Source organism: Ornithorhynchus anatinus, chromosome 5, assembly GCF_004115215.2.
Source record: "Ornithorhynchus anatinus isolate Pmale09 chromosome 5, mOrnAna1.pri.v4, whole genome shotgun sequence".
NCBI lineage: Eukaryota > Metazoa > Chordata > Mammalia > Monotremata > Ornithorhynchidae > Ornithorhynchus > Ornithorhynchus anatinus.
The window spans coordinates 95566681-95580278 of NC_041732.1; the positions used below are offsets into that span (position 1 = coordinate 95566681).

At 47.8% G+C, this 13598-nt stretch overlaps 1 protein-coding gene across 6 annotated transcripts in view; it reads right to left on the reverse strand.

Annotated features, from left to right (window-relative positions):
* The window catches only part of MTCL1 (microtubule crosslinking factor 1), a 168202-nt gene extending 155029 nt beyond the window's left edge, over positions 1 to 13173 (reverse strand). For all 6 annotated transcript variants that reach the window (XM_029065084.2, XM_029065086.2, XM_039912144.1 and 3 more), the window contains exon 1: positions 13065 to 13173. The gene's annotated coding sequence lies outside the window, so the exon portion shown is untranslated. The remainder of the gene's footprint in view (positions 1 to 13064) is intronic.
* Between the last annotated feature and the right edge of the window lie 425 nt (positions 13174 to 13598).

A 13598-nucleotide genomic window follows, 5' to 3' on the forward strand; every position in this document is an offset into this window, starting at 1 on the left:
CCCTTACTTCCGCTTCTTCCCTCTGCCCTTTCTGCTTTCACCAAAGGAAGATGTGCGTGTCGCTTAAGAAGGGAGGGTTTTCTTCCTAGCTGCAAATGCTGAATGGAGTCAGGAAGGAGCAGCCAAGAACTGAGGTAGAGCATTGAATCTCTTCGGATTGAGTATCCCTGTTTCCACTGTCTGCCATTCCCCCAGTCCCCTCCTCCAACAGATATCGCCTACCGGACTGTTATGCTCACGAGAATAAAACGTACATTTTAGGCTTCAAGGGCTGCAGAAAGTGGGGCAAAAAATCTGAATTATTATTGCTTCTATAAATCATGGTAATTTTAAGCCCTGTGCCCTCAGAGCAGACAATCCCTAACCCGCAGAGGGCTCACGATCCAAGAGGAAGGAAGATCAATTCCCATTTTACAGAGGAAAAGAAAGCTCAAAAACTTGCCCAAGGTCATGGATTAAGGCCAGCGTTTCCGGAATTTGAATTCAGGTGTTCTGGCTCCCAGCCTCCTGTTCTTCCCACTCGACCTTGCTGCCTCTCTAATCTATGAAATCTCTTCCACAAATCAGCAAGGCCAAAAGATCCTTGAAGACATTTTTACTATTATAACACAGTGATCAGCTGAAACTCAGAATCCTTTTGGGCAAAAAATGCATCATCTTTTCCCTCCATGGACATTTCCTCCAGGGTTGGCAACCCACCCTTAAAAAAAAAGAATGTGGCCTTCCTGACCCTGTTCTTCATGTTGCGGGATTACTTTAATTAGTCAGTGTGGGAGATTAGCTCCTGGACCTGTACATGTGGGCGGAGAGCTGTGTGTGTTTTAAAACCTGCTGCTTTGGCTTTCTTTGTCACTCTTGTAGCATTTTCCAGGGATAGATGGAGGGAAGGTTCTGGATCTTATTAATTGGATCAAGCAGCTTCTTTGGGGGACTTTTAATGGACTTCTGGGCAGAAACTCAAAGAGGGTCTATCATCGGCAGTGATCTTTGGGGGGGGACTTTCAAGGATACTAAGTATGTGAGATGCTGAGAGAAGACACTCCCCCTGCCTTCAAGTCCTGGTGTGGAAACAAACTGTAAATATATGCCCCGGCCTTTCCCTAACCACTGGGAGATTGGCTTAAATTTGGGATAAAGGAATTAAAAAAAAAAAAAGATAGAGCAAACAACCTTGGACACACTCATGGAGAGAATTTTTCGACAGAGGCGTTTTTCCGCTATTACGGTCATCGACTTTACCCAATCACTGGTACACTGAATTACCCGCTGCTCAAATAACGATCACAAAGTATGTGTTGCCACAGGCACGTGGGACTGCTGTGTATAGGGCAATCACGTATCTCAGTGTTCTCTTTTATTCAAAAAATACGAAGCCAGGGCGGCCAGTAAGCCCGATGTTAGCTGCGGGAAAGAATGATTTGTAGGTGGGTGGGAAACATGGGAGTTAAATCCCAATAAGGTACTAAAAGCCTTGGCAGCTAGATGCCAGCCCACCTCATTCGTAGACTAGATGGCCAAAATTTGGGCCATCATTTCACATCTAAATCATGCAAACCTTGGACTTAAAAGGAGAGGGAACTCGAGAGAGATAGAGGCAAATCAGTCACATTTTAATATTACTGCTTATGCAGGCTACAATTCGGGACTCTGCAGCAAGAAAGAAAAATGGTCTTATTTGTCCTAATAAAAATCTCACCAGAAATGCAAAATAAAAAGTGTTGCTAAGGAAGGGTCAGAATGGTCTAGTAAGCGAACAGTAGGCAAGGTTTAGCAAAGTGATCTGCATGGCGATGAAGGGTCTATGGCTCTGTGTCTTGGCAGGGTGAATTCAAATTTTAGTAAACCAGAAGCACATCTGAAGTTCTGACCCGATGTTCTAATTTAGAAACATTTGCATTTTAAAAAAACAAAAAACCCAAAAAGCAAGTCTCCTTTTCCATTTAACTGTTTAAGTAAAATTTTTAATTCTTTAAAGTCTCTTCAGAAACATCCTTAGAGACTTTCCAAGGAAACGAAAAGGAGTGACAGGAGGGGAAAAGATAAACTGCCCGAGTTCTGGTGCGTGTACAATTTGCTATGGGTAATTCCTTGTTACTCTTCTCAGGTACATCGGTGGTGACCCATTATGTAATTAAAAAGGGAATTTAATTTTAACCAAACAACGATTTTATCCCCTTGTTAATTATAAATCCTCAAAGTAAGGACTCGAGAGTGGGACTGTCAACCCAGACTCCTTCCCAGCAAAGAGCATATTAAATCTTATTATGGGCATTGAATTAGCAGAGTAAGTGCTGTTAACATGTGTTAGCGGGTGGGGGGTGGGTCAACCTGAAAATTTGTTTATTTCAATATTTATGAGATCCTGAAAGAAGGCAGTTTTGATTTTGTACATGTATAAAACAACCCCTTCCCCCAGAACAAGCCCCCAGTATTCCACCTAATACCACTTCCTTTTCCATAAATTTCCCTCTAAAGGGCTTCCATTTAAGAAGTGGGAGCAGTCATCTGGCTAGTGTGGCGAATAACGTGGTCTACGGGGAGCTTCAGACAAACTATTCTCCCACATAATATACAAATAGTCCACTTCATTTCCCCCTGGACAACAGCAATGTTTTCAGCTGAGCCACAGCTGGGGCTAAGAAGGCATAGGGACCTGCTAGCATTGTTTACCAAACTGATTTTCACTTCCACAGCTGATGGACTGCAGGCTTTTGCAGTAAGCCACATGATGGTGACGCCAAGGATTATTACAGCTATTCTTTCACTTGACTGATACAGATTAGGTGTGGAGAGGAGAGGGTTGGCAAGGGATTGGGAATAACTTCAATGCTAATCAACCTCAAATCTCTATTAGCGCTTGCAAAACAAAGGGGGAAAGGAGAGGAGCACAAAGACACGCTACCACTCACACCTGCCTAACAGAGATTTTGCTCCATCCAAACAAGGTGGGGATTCTGCAAAGGCAACAGCAGGGTAAAAGTCTTCATCCAGAGACCCTCTCTGAATCACTGCCAATATCCCAGACATTCAAATTAAAAGGGCTGGGGTGAATAGCCAGTCAGAAGTGAAATAAGACCAGGTGAAAGATGAGGACGCAAATCGCTCTGGTTTATACTGGACGGAGTTTTCCCCTACTGCTAACAGCATAAGAAAAAAAAAACCCCACCAGAGCCAAAAGCAGTTGTGAGGAGTGCCGCCCCTATTAAAGGCCATATTCTGAAGGGGCCTGTTGGTGCTAGTGCAGAGACTATTAACATTCAGGTCGTTTAAAAAAAATACGTCACTGAAGACGGTAACAGAAGAAATGCTGAATCTTTTTTTCGATATTTAGTTGCTTGAGTATCCACACGCGAGAGATGCCGTGCAGATCCAAGGCACCGTTGGGGGTGGGCAGGAGGCATATACTGAGGCTTTTTTTACCCCATGTGTACATAAAGGTTTGACTTGTTTTGAACCTAAAACTGGGAGTATTTGAAAACTCGGTTTTGGTTCCTTACCTCGTCCTCTAAATACCTATGAGTTTATAAGAAGGATTGGAACTAATCTGCAGTAAACAAAAGGGCAGAAAATTCCAAATTATTTTACTTGGAGCTTTTTCCAATCACTAATGGGGAGGTGGAAAGGACAGGATATTGTCGAGAGCAGTCCAAAAGAGCTTCTTTGCATCACAGGTCATTCAATTCAACATTATTGGTTCCTATCTGATGAACCACACAGAGGCCTTCTATTTAATAATGTTGGTATTTGTTAAGCGCTTACTATGTGCCGAGCACTGTTCTAAGCGTTGGGGTAGACACAGGGGAATCAGGTTGTCCCACGTGGGGTTCACAGTCTTAATCCCCATTTTACAGATGAGGGAACTGAGGCACAGAGAAGTTAAGTGACTTGCCCACAGTCACACAGCCGACAAGTGGCAGAGCTGGGATTCGAACTCATGAGCCCTGACTCCAAAGCCCATGCTCTTTCCACTGAGCCACGCTGCTTCTCTATTTGAAAGTCAGTTGAAAATAAAATTCTCTCTCCCCCACCCCCCAGGGATTTGTTGATATTCTCTGGCTTGATTTCTCCTGTGGTCGACCCAGCTTAAGCTGTTGGGACATACTGCAAAACAACGGTGGGACTATTGCCTTAGGAAGCAATGAGCTACACTACGCGATAATCTGACTGGGTTTCTCAAACTAAAATTCCTGGACAAGAGAGGCCAGTTAAAGACAATCAGTGATTATGTGTTCTCCCGCTAGATTTCAGACTTGAAAATGCTTGGATGCTAGAGGAAAAACAAGCAGAGTTCCTAAAAGGACTATAATTTTCTTCAATAGATACTACCGATCGACTCAACCCAACTTCAGCCCCTGGTCAAGAAAACATACATGGTCACTTAGCTACAGAGTCTTCTCATATAATTTGCAATGAAAAAGAAAAACGGTTTTAGAAAAGCATCTCTTTTGGTCTTATATGAGTGCTTACACAGGGGCATACTGTACGTAAGCATTCATTCATTCATTCATTCAATTCATTCAATAGTATTTACTGAGCGCTTACTATGTGCAGAGCACTGTACTAAGCGCTTGGGATGAACAAGTCGGCAACAGATAGAGACAGTCCCTGCCATTTGACGGGCTTACAGTCTAATCGGGGGAGACGGACAGACAAGAACAATGGCACTAAACAGCGTCAAGGGGAAGAACATCTCGTAAAAACCGATGGCAACTAAATAGAATCAAGGCGATGTACAATTCATTGACAAAATAAATAGGGTAACGAAAATATATACAGTTGAGCGGACGGGTACAGTGCCGTGGGGATGGGAAGGGAGAGGTGGAGGAGCAGAGGGAAAAGGGGAAAATGAGGCTTTAGCTGCGGAGAGGTAAAGGGGGGATGGCAGAGGGAGTAGAGGGGGAAGAGGAGCTCAGTCTGGGAAGGCCTCTTGGAGGAGGTGATTTTTAAGTAAGGTTTTGAAGAGGGAAAGAGAATCGGTTTGGCGGAGGTGAGGAGGGAGGGCGTTCCAGGACCGCGGGAGGACGTGACCCAGGGGTCGACGGCGGGATAGGCGAGACCGAGGGACGGCGAGGAGGTGGGCGGCAGAGGAGCGGAGCATGCGGGGTGGGCGGTAGAAAGAGAGAAGGGAGGAGAGGTAGGAAGGGGCAAGGTGACGGAGAGCCTCGAAGCCTAGAGTGAGGAGTTTTTGTTTGGAGCGGAGGTCGATAGGCAACCACTGGAGTTGTTTAAGAAGGGGAGTGACATGCCCAGATCGTTTCTGCGGGAAGATGAGCCGGGCAGCGGAGTGAAGAATAGACCGGAGCGGGGCGAGAGAGGAGGACCCCCTTCAGAAAAAATTGTCATGCAGGCGGACTTTCCTAGCGGTATTCCATAAGAAATTGAAGACAAATATCTAATAGAAATAAACACTCAATCATTTATCAGATTGAATTAGGCTGGATTAAATCATTTTACCATAGTTCTCCCCTTCTATAAAAAGGAGAGGATAGGAAATGGGATATTAGTGAATTGGCATTAGACTACACAACTGCAACCGTACATCATTCTCGAGAAATTAACCATTTCCACTGGGATTTATCTAGCCATTTGTCCATTTAGTGCTGACAGCTCATTACAGCCCCAACTCCAACCGAGGTGGGGCCGGGGGGGATGGGGTGGGGGGCGGGGAGAGAGCGAAACCAAGCCACTAGGGGAGTAAAGTGGTTGGAAACATTCTGCACCCATAAATTGGCCAATGCAAAACCCTCTGTCATTAAAAGAATATCCTGAACCCTCTGTCATTAAAAGAGTATCCTGGGCATAAAAATACGCCTAGAACCAGATGCTCAAAAACAATAATTACTGCTCTTTCTGTTGGCTCAACTTTGTGAAAAAATGCTAAGGGAAGGACACAAGTGTTCTCCAGAATATATCTAGGAAATATTTGGGATCGTTGAAAAAATAAATGAAGGAGTTACTGCAGTTGGCAAGTTACAATATAAGAAATACCAAATAGGGTAGAGGGCGTAGCACCTAAACCTCACAACACAAAGTAACCCATGGCCTACGTAGGAAGACGAACCAGTCAAACCCAAGTACAACCACCATTTGCCCATCATCTCTATCTACAGATGTTATTCTCTCCCTCTTTCAGCCCACTTTCAGAGTTGCTTCATAGACAGAATGGCTCCTCTTGGTCTATCCTGCTCCGCACCACTAGAAGCTCTTAGCCCTGAAAGGCCAGGCCTCGGCTGTGGTGGGAGAGCAAGCCTATCTGCCTCTGGGGGGGTCTCGGGGAAGAAAAGTTCACATTAAGACAAGTTCAACAGTTGACATTACTCCTACCGGGCAACAGGATATGAAAAAAGAGAATCCAACCCGGATGGACCTCCACGTCCCGATCGAAGCTTCTGCAACCTAGAACTTGCTTTGGTCAGAAATTCAAGAACTCAGAGGCGTGATCTCATCTTGACGGACTCTAGCCCCGGCCACGACTCCCCAGATATTTCCATCCCCAATCACACAATTCCAGACGGTAGCAGATTAGTAGCAGCAAAGGCTTCGGTGGGAAAACATATTCATTTTCTCAACTAATTGAAGCCCTAAGAGATTAGGACAGCTGTAACGATTTCATTCATTCAATAGTATTTATTGAGCGCTTACTATGTGCAGAGCACTGTACTAAGCCCTTGGAATGTACAATTTGGCAACAGATAGAGACAATCCCTGCCCAATGACGGGCTCACAGCCTAAACGGGGGAGACGGACAGCAAAGCAAAAGAGAACAAAACTAAACAAGACAACGAGATAAATAGAATCAAGGACATAGACACCTCATTAACAAAATAAATAGGGTAATAAATAATATATGCAAATGAGCACAGCACTGAGGGGAGAGGAAGGGGGAAGAGCAGAGGGTGGTGGGGGGGAGGGGAGGGGAATAATAATGGTATTTGTTAAGCGCATCCTATGTGCCAAGCACTGTTCTAAGCACTGGGATAGATACAAGGTCATCAGGTTGTCCCATGTGGGGCTCACAGTCTTAATCCCCATTTTACAGATGAGGGAACTGAGACACAGAGAAGTGACTTGCCTAAGGTCACACAGCAGACAAATGGCAGGGCCGGGATTAGAACCACGTCCTCTGACTCCCAAATCCGTGCTTTTGCCTCTAAACCACGCTGATTTATCTCAGCCTCCTTTACTCCTCTCCCACAATCTGAACCGCGTACAGGCGACGTGGTTTTTGCAAATCTACAAGGTCACCAGTTTCCACCTGTCTGGCTCGCTACTTCCCAGAAACTGCTACGGCGTTAGAGTCGGTGCTGACCATTGTATCGGGTCGCTGTGGGATTATGGTGTGTTTTCACGAATCTTGAAAATACAAAAGTTTCCAAGAACACGACTAAGGGCAAATTGAGGCAGCCGGTGTGCCCTGAAAACTACCAGGGGAAACCCCATCTTAGTTCAGCAGTTCTTCCTGAAAACAGTGCTTCGGGACCAGCAGTTTTACTGTACACAAGGTGTCTGCTCCCATTCATTCAATAGTATTTATTGAGCGCTTACTAAGTGCAGTGCACTGTACTAGGCGCTTGGAACGTACAATTCGGCAACAGATGGAGACGATCCCTGGCCCAGGCAACCCAGTTTCGGAGCCCCAGAACCGTTGCCCGTCCCATTCACGATGACACCCCACCCCTGCCCTGGCCTTGGGTCAATACTTGGGTCGAAGCAGCGTGGCTCAGTGGAAAGAGCCCGGGCTCGGGAGTCAGAGGACTTGGGTTCTAATCTCCGCTCCGCTACTCGTCTGCTGTGTGTCCTTGGACAAGCCACTTCACTTCTCTGTGCCTCAGTTACCTCATCTGTAAAATGGGGATTAAGACTGTGAGCCTCACGTGGGACAACATGATGACCCTGTATCTACCCCAGCACTTAGAACAGTGCTCTGCACATAGTAAGTGCTTAACAAATACCAATATTATTATTATTGTTATTCTCTGTGCCTCAGTTACCTCATTTGGAAAAGGGGGATGAAGACCGTGAGCTCCACGTGGGACACCCTGATGACCTTGTGTCTCCCCCAGTGCTTAGACTAGTGCTTGGCACACAGTAAGTGCTTAACAAATACCATCATTATTATTAATTATTACTGGGGGTAGAAGAGGGAGGAAGGGAGTGGGAATCTGGCAGCTAAATGAGACCCACCACTCTATCGTCCCTCCCCTCCTAGAAGGGGCTGACCCAGACTGTGTGTAGGGAAGACCCCTGTTTATTGCTGGGTTGTACTTTCCCAAGCGCTTAGTACAGTGCTCGGCACTCCGTAAGCACTCAATAAATACGATTGAATGGATTCTGCGCACAGTAAGCGTTCAGTAAATATAGCTGAACGAAAGAATGAATGAAAGAGAAAGAGACCCTCTCCCGGACCGAAGTCTGTGCAAAATGGACAGCTCCCTTCGGGGCGCACGGTGGGGTCGTCTTATTCCTTGTGAGAGGAGGAAAGGGACGATGCCCATTTTGGCAGCTAGAGGATCGGAGGGAAATCTCCCCTTTCTCTTCCCCAAGGCAATTTTGGCCGCGAGCGGCAGCCATCGACTTGACCCCAGATAACCCCAGGAGATTGTGAGTTCCCGCGGCCTGCCCTTGCTACTAGCCACCCCAGCGCTTACGTGACTTAGCGGAAAGAGCCCGGGTTGGGAGTCAGAGGACGTGGGTTCTAATCCCGGCTCCGCCACCTGGCTGCCGTGTGACCCTGGGCACGTGGCTTCACTTCTCTGGGCCTCAGTTCCCTCATCCGTCAAGATGGGGAGGAAGACTGCGAGTCCCCCGTGGCACAACCTGATTACTCTGTATTCCCCCCAGCGCTTAGAACGATGCGTGGCACATAGTAAACCCTTAACATACACCATCATCATCACCATCAGTAGAAGTAGTACCGGGCCTGGCACATAGTTAAGCACTTAATAATAATGATGATGATGATTAGGACGGTATTTGTTAGGGGCTTACTATGTGCTAAGCACTGTTTTCAGCACAAGGGCATCAGGCTGTCCCACGTGGGGCTCACAGTCTTCATCCCCATTTTGACGGATGAGGGAACTGAGGCCCAGAGAAGTTAGGTGATTCATTCAATCGCATTCATTGAGTGCTTACTGTGCGCAGAGCACTGTACTAAGCGCTTGGACTGTACAATTCGGCAGCAGATAGAGATGATCCCTGCCCAACAACGGGCTCCCAGTCTTGGTGATTTCACACTCCCTTTATTGCTTTTCATAGGAACAGATTGGCAAGCAGGGTCCTCACAAAACGTTGAAACGTTTGTATTTTTTTTTTAACCTAGATGTCTACTTAGAAATACCCTCCTTCATTACTCTGTAAAATTTGCTTCTAAAGTCAAATTTATTTAGAAAATGGTGCCCTATCTTCAAGCATCGTTCATTGCCAAGGACTGTTCTGAGTGCTGAGGGAGATACGGGGTCATCAGGCTGTCCAGCGTGGGGTTCCCAGTCTTCAACTCTATTTTCCAGATGGGGAAACTGAGGCACGGAGAAGTTAGGTTACTTGTCCGCTGTGTGACCTTGGGCAAGCCACTTCACTCCTCTGTGCATCAGTTCCCTCATCTGTACAATGGGGATGAAGACTGTGAGCCCCACGTGGGACAACCCGATGACCTCATGTCTCCCTCAGCGCTTACAACAGTGCTCGGCACATAGTAAACGTTTAACAAATACCATCTTTATTATTATTAGGCACATGAGGGAGCCAGCATTAGGACCCACGTCCTCTGACTCCCAAGCTCGGGTCCATTAAGCAATACTATCGTAATTATACAGTCCTCTGCACATATGTGCCTCAGTGGAAAGAGCCCGGGCTTGGGAGTCAGAGGTTATGGGTTCTAATCCTGCTCTCTCTCTCTCTTTTTTTTAAGAGAAGCAGTGTGGCTCAGTGGAAAGAGCACGGGCTTAGGAGTCAGAGGACATGGGTTCTAATCCCGGCTCTGCCACCTGTCAGCTGTGTGACTTTGGGCCAGTCACTTCACATCTCGGTGCCTCAGTTCCTTCATCTGTCAAATGGGGATGAAGACTCTGAGCCCCCTGTGGGACAGCCTGATTACCCTATAACTACCCCAGCGCTTATTCATTCATTCAACAGTATTTATTAAGTGCTTACTATGTGCAGAGCACTGTCCTAAGGGCTTGGAATGTACAACTCGGTAACAGATAGAGACAGTCCCTGCCCTTTGACGGGCTTACAGTCTAATCGGGGGAGACGGAGAGACAAAAAACAATAGCAATAAATAGAATCAAGAACAGCGCTCGGCACACAGCGCTTAACAAATACCGTTTAGACGGTGAGCCTATCATTTAGATTGTGAACCTGTTGTTGCGCAGAGACTGTCTCTATCTGTTGCCGATCTGTCCACTCCAAGCGCTTAGTACAGTGGTCTGCACAAAGTAAGCGCTCAATAAATACGATTGAATGAATGAATGAATGAAATACCAACATTACCATTAGTAAGCGCTCAAGAAATACGATTGAATGAAGGAATAAAACACCATTCATTCATTCATTCAATAGCATTTAATGAGCGCTTACTATGCGTAGAGCACTGTACTAAGCGCTTGGAATGTACAAATCGGTAACAGATAGAGACAGTCCCTGCCCTCTGACGGGCTTACGGCCTAATCAGGGGAGACGGACAGACAAAAACAATAACAGTAAATAGAATCAAGAACATTATCATGACTATTAGGAAGCGCTCAAGAAATACGATTGAATAAATGAAACAGCAACAGGATCATTATTACTAGGAAACGCCAAGAAATACGATTGAATGAAGCAGAGTGGCTCAGTGGAAAGAGCACGGGCTTTGGAGTCAGAGGTCATGGGTTCGAATCCCTGCTCTGCCACTTGTCAGCTGTGGGACTGCGGGCAAGTCACTTCACTTCTCTGTGCCTCAGTTACCTCAACTGGAAAATGGGGATGAAGACTGTGAGCCCCACGTGGGACAACCTGATTCCCCTGTGTCTACCCCAGCGCTTAGAACAGTGCTCTGCACATAGTAAGCGCTTAACAAATACCAACATTATTATTATAAAGCGCCAATTTCATGACTATCAGGAAGCGCTCAAGAAATACCATTGAATGAATGAAACAGCAACATTATCATCACTGTTAGGAAGTGCTCAAGCAATACGAGTGAATGAATAAAACACCAACATCACCCTTACTAACAGGAAGCGCTCAAGAAATACGACTGAATGAAATAGCAACATCATCATGACTATTAGGAAGCGTTCAAGAAGTACGACTGAATAAAATAGCAACGGTATTATTGCTACTAGAATGAACAAAATAGCAACATCATCCTTACTATCAGGAAGCGCTCAAGAAACGTGATCGAATGAAGGAATAAAACAGCAACGTTATCCCGACTATTAGGAAGCGCTCAGTGAATACGATCGACTCCAGGAATGAAACCCCGACATCATCCTATTAGGAAGCGCTCAAAAAAATACGATGGAAGGAATCCAACCCCATCATCATCATTCCTACTGGGAAGCGCTCAAGAAATCCAACCGAATGAAACCCCAACACGATTATCCCTAGTAGGAAGGGCTCAAGAAATCCAAGTGAACAAAACCCCACCGTCATTATCCCTAGTAGGAAGGGCTCAAGAAATCCGAGTGAATAAAACCCCAACATGATTATCCCTAGTAGGAAGCGCTCAAGAAATCCGAGTGAATAAAACCCCAACATTATTATCCCTATTGGGAAGCGCTCGAGAAATCCAAGTGAATAAAATCCCAACGTCATTATTCCTATTAGGAAGCGCTCAAGAAATCCAAGTGAATAAAACCCCAACATGATTCTTCCTCTTAGGAAGCGCTCAATAGATCCAACCGAATGCAACCCCAACATGATTATTCCTGCTAGGAAGCGTTCAAGAAATCCGAGTGAATGAAACCTCAACATGATTATTCCTATTGGGAAGCGCTCAAGAAATCCGAGTGAATGAAACCTCAACATGATTATTCCTATTGGGAAGCGCTCAAGAAATCTGAGTGAATGAAACCTCAACATGATTATTCCTACTGGGAAGCGCTCAAGAAATCCAACGGAATGCAACCCCAACATGATGATTCCTGCTAGGAAGTGCTCAAGAAATCCGAGTGAATAAAACCCCAACGTGACTATTCCTATTGGGAAGCGCTCGAGAAATCCAAGTGAATAAAACCCCAACATGATGTTTCCTCTTAGGAAGCGCTCAAGAAATGCAACCGAATGCAACCCCAACATGATTATTCCTATTGGGAAGCGCTCAAGAAATCCGAGTGAATAAAACCCCAACGTGACTATTCCTATTGGGAAGCGCTCGAGAAATCCAAGTGAATAAAACCCCAACATGATGCTTCCTCTTAGGAAGCGCTCAAGAAATGCAACCGAATGCAATCCCAACATGATTATTCCTATTGGGAAGCGCTCAAGAAATCCGAGTGAATAAAACCCCAACATGATTCTGCCTCTTAGGAAGCGCTCAAGAAATCCAACCCCAACATCATTATTCCTATTAGGAAGCGCTCAAGAAATCCGAGTGAATAAAACCCCAACATGATGCTTCCTCTTGGGAAGCGCTCGAGAAATCCAACCGAATGCAACCCCCCCATCATTATTCCTATTGGGAAGCGCTCAAGAAATCCGAGTGAATGAAACCCCAACATGATGCTTCCTCTTGGGAAGCGCTCGAGAAATGCAACGGAATGCAACCCCAACATGACGATTCCCGCTAGGAAGCGCTCAAGGAATCCGAGTGAGTGAAACCCCAAGGCGATGATTCCTCTTAGGAAGCGCTCGAGAAAGGCAAGTGAATAAAACGCCACCGTCATTATTCGTATCGGGAAGGGCTCAAGAAACGCGACCGACTGCCACCCCAGCATTATGACCGTTCCTCTCCGGAGGGGCGCGGTGGGGTGGCATCCGAGGCCCGACGCGACGACGGGGGGCCGTTAGGAAGCGCGGAAGAGAGGCGCTGGGCCGAAGGGGGAAGGCGCGGGGCGGGAGGGGCGGCGGCGGCGGCGGCGCACCTTGAGATAATCGTTCTCCGAGCGCAGCTCCTCCAGCTCCCTCGACAGCTCCTCCCGGTCGCGGGGGTGGGTGAGGTCCCGGCGGAGGGCGTCGGGGAGGACGGGCGGGTCCCCGGGCGCGGCCGCGGGCGGGCCGGGCCGGCGGGCCGGGCCGGGCCGGTCCTGGGGGGGGCCCCCGGGCCGGGCGGCGGCGGGCGGCGGGCGGCGGCGGGCGGCGTTGGGCGGCTCGTCCGACAGGGGCTCGGAGGGGCAGTCGGACAGGTCGGAGCTGCTGTCGGTGAGCGGCGGGCGGGGCCCCGGGGCCGGGCGGGCCGGGCCGGCGCCGCGCCGGGCTCGGCGGCCCGCGGCGGCGGGGGCGGCGGCGGGGGCGGCCAGGGGCTCCCCCTTGGCGGCTCTGGGCGGCGGGTCCCCGGGGGCGGCCCTGCGGACGGTCCCCGCCGCCCTGGAGCCGCCGCCCGGCCTGGCCGCCGTGGCCCCGCCGGCCGCCGGCCGCTCCTTGGGGCCCGGGCCCGGGCCCGGGGCGGGGCGGCGGGC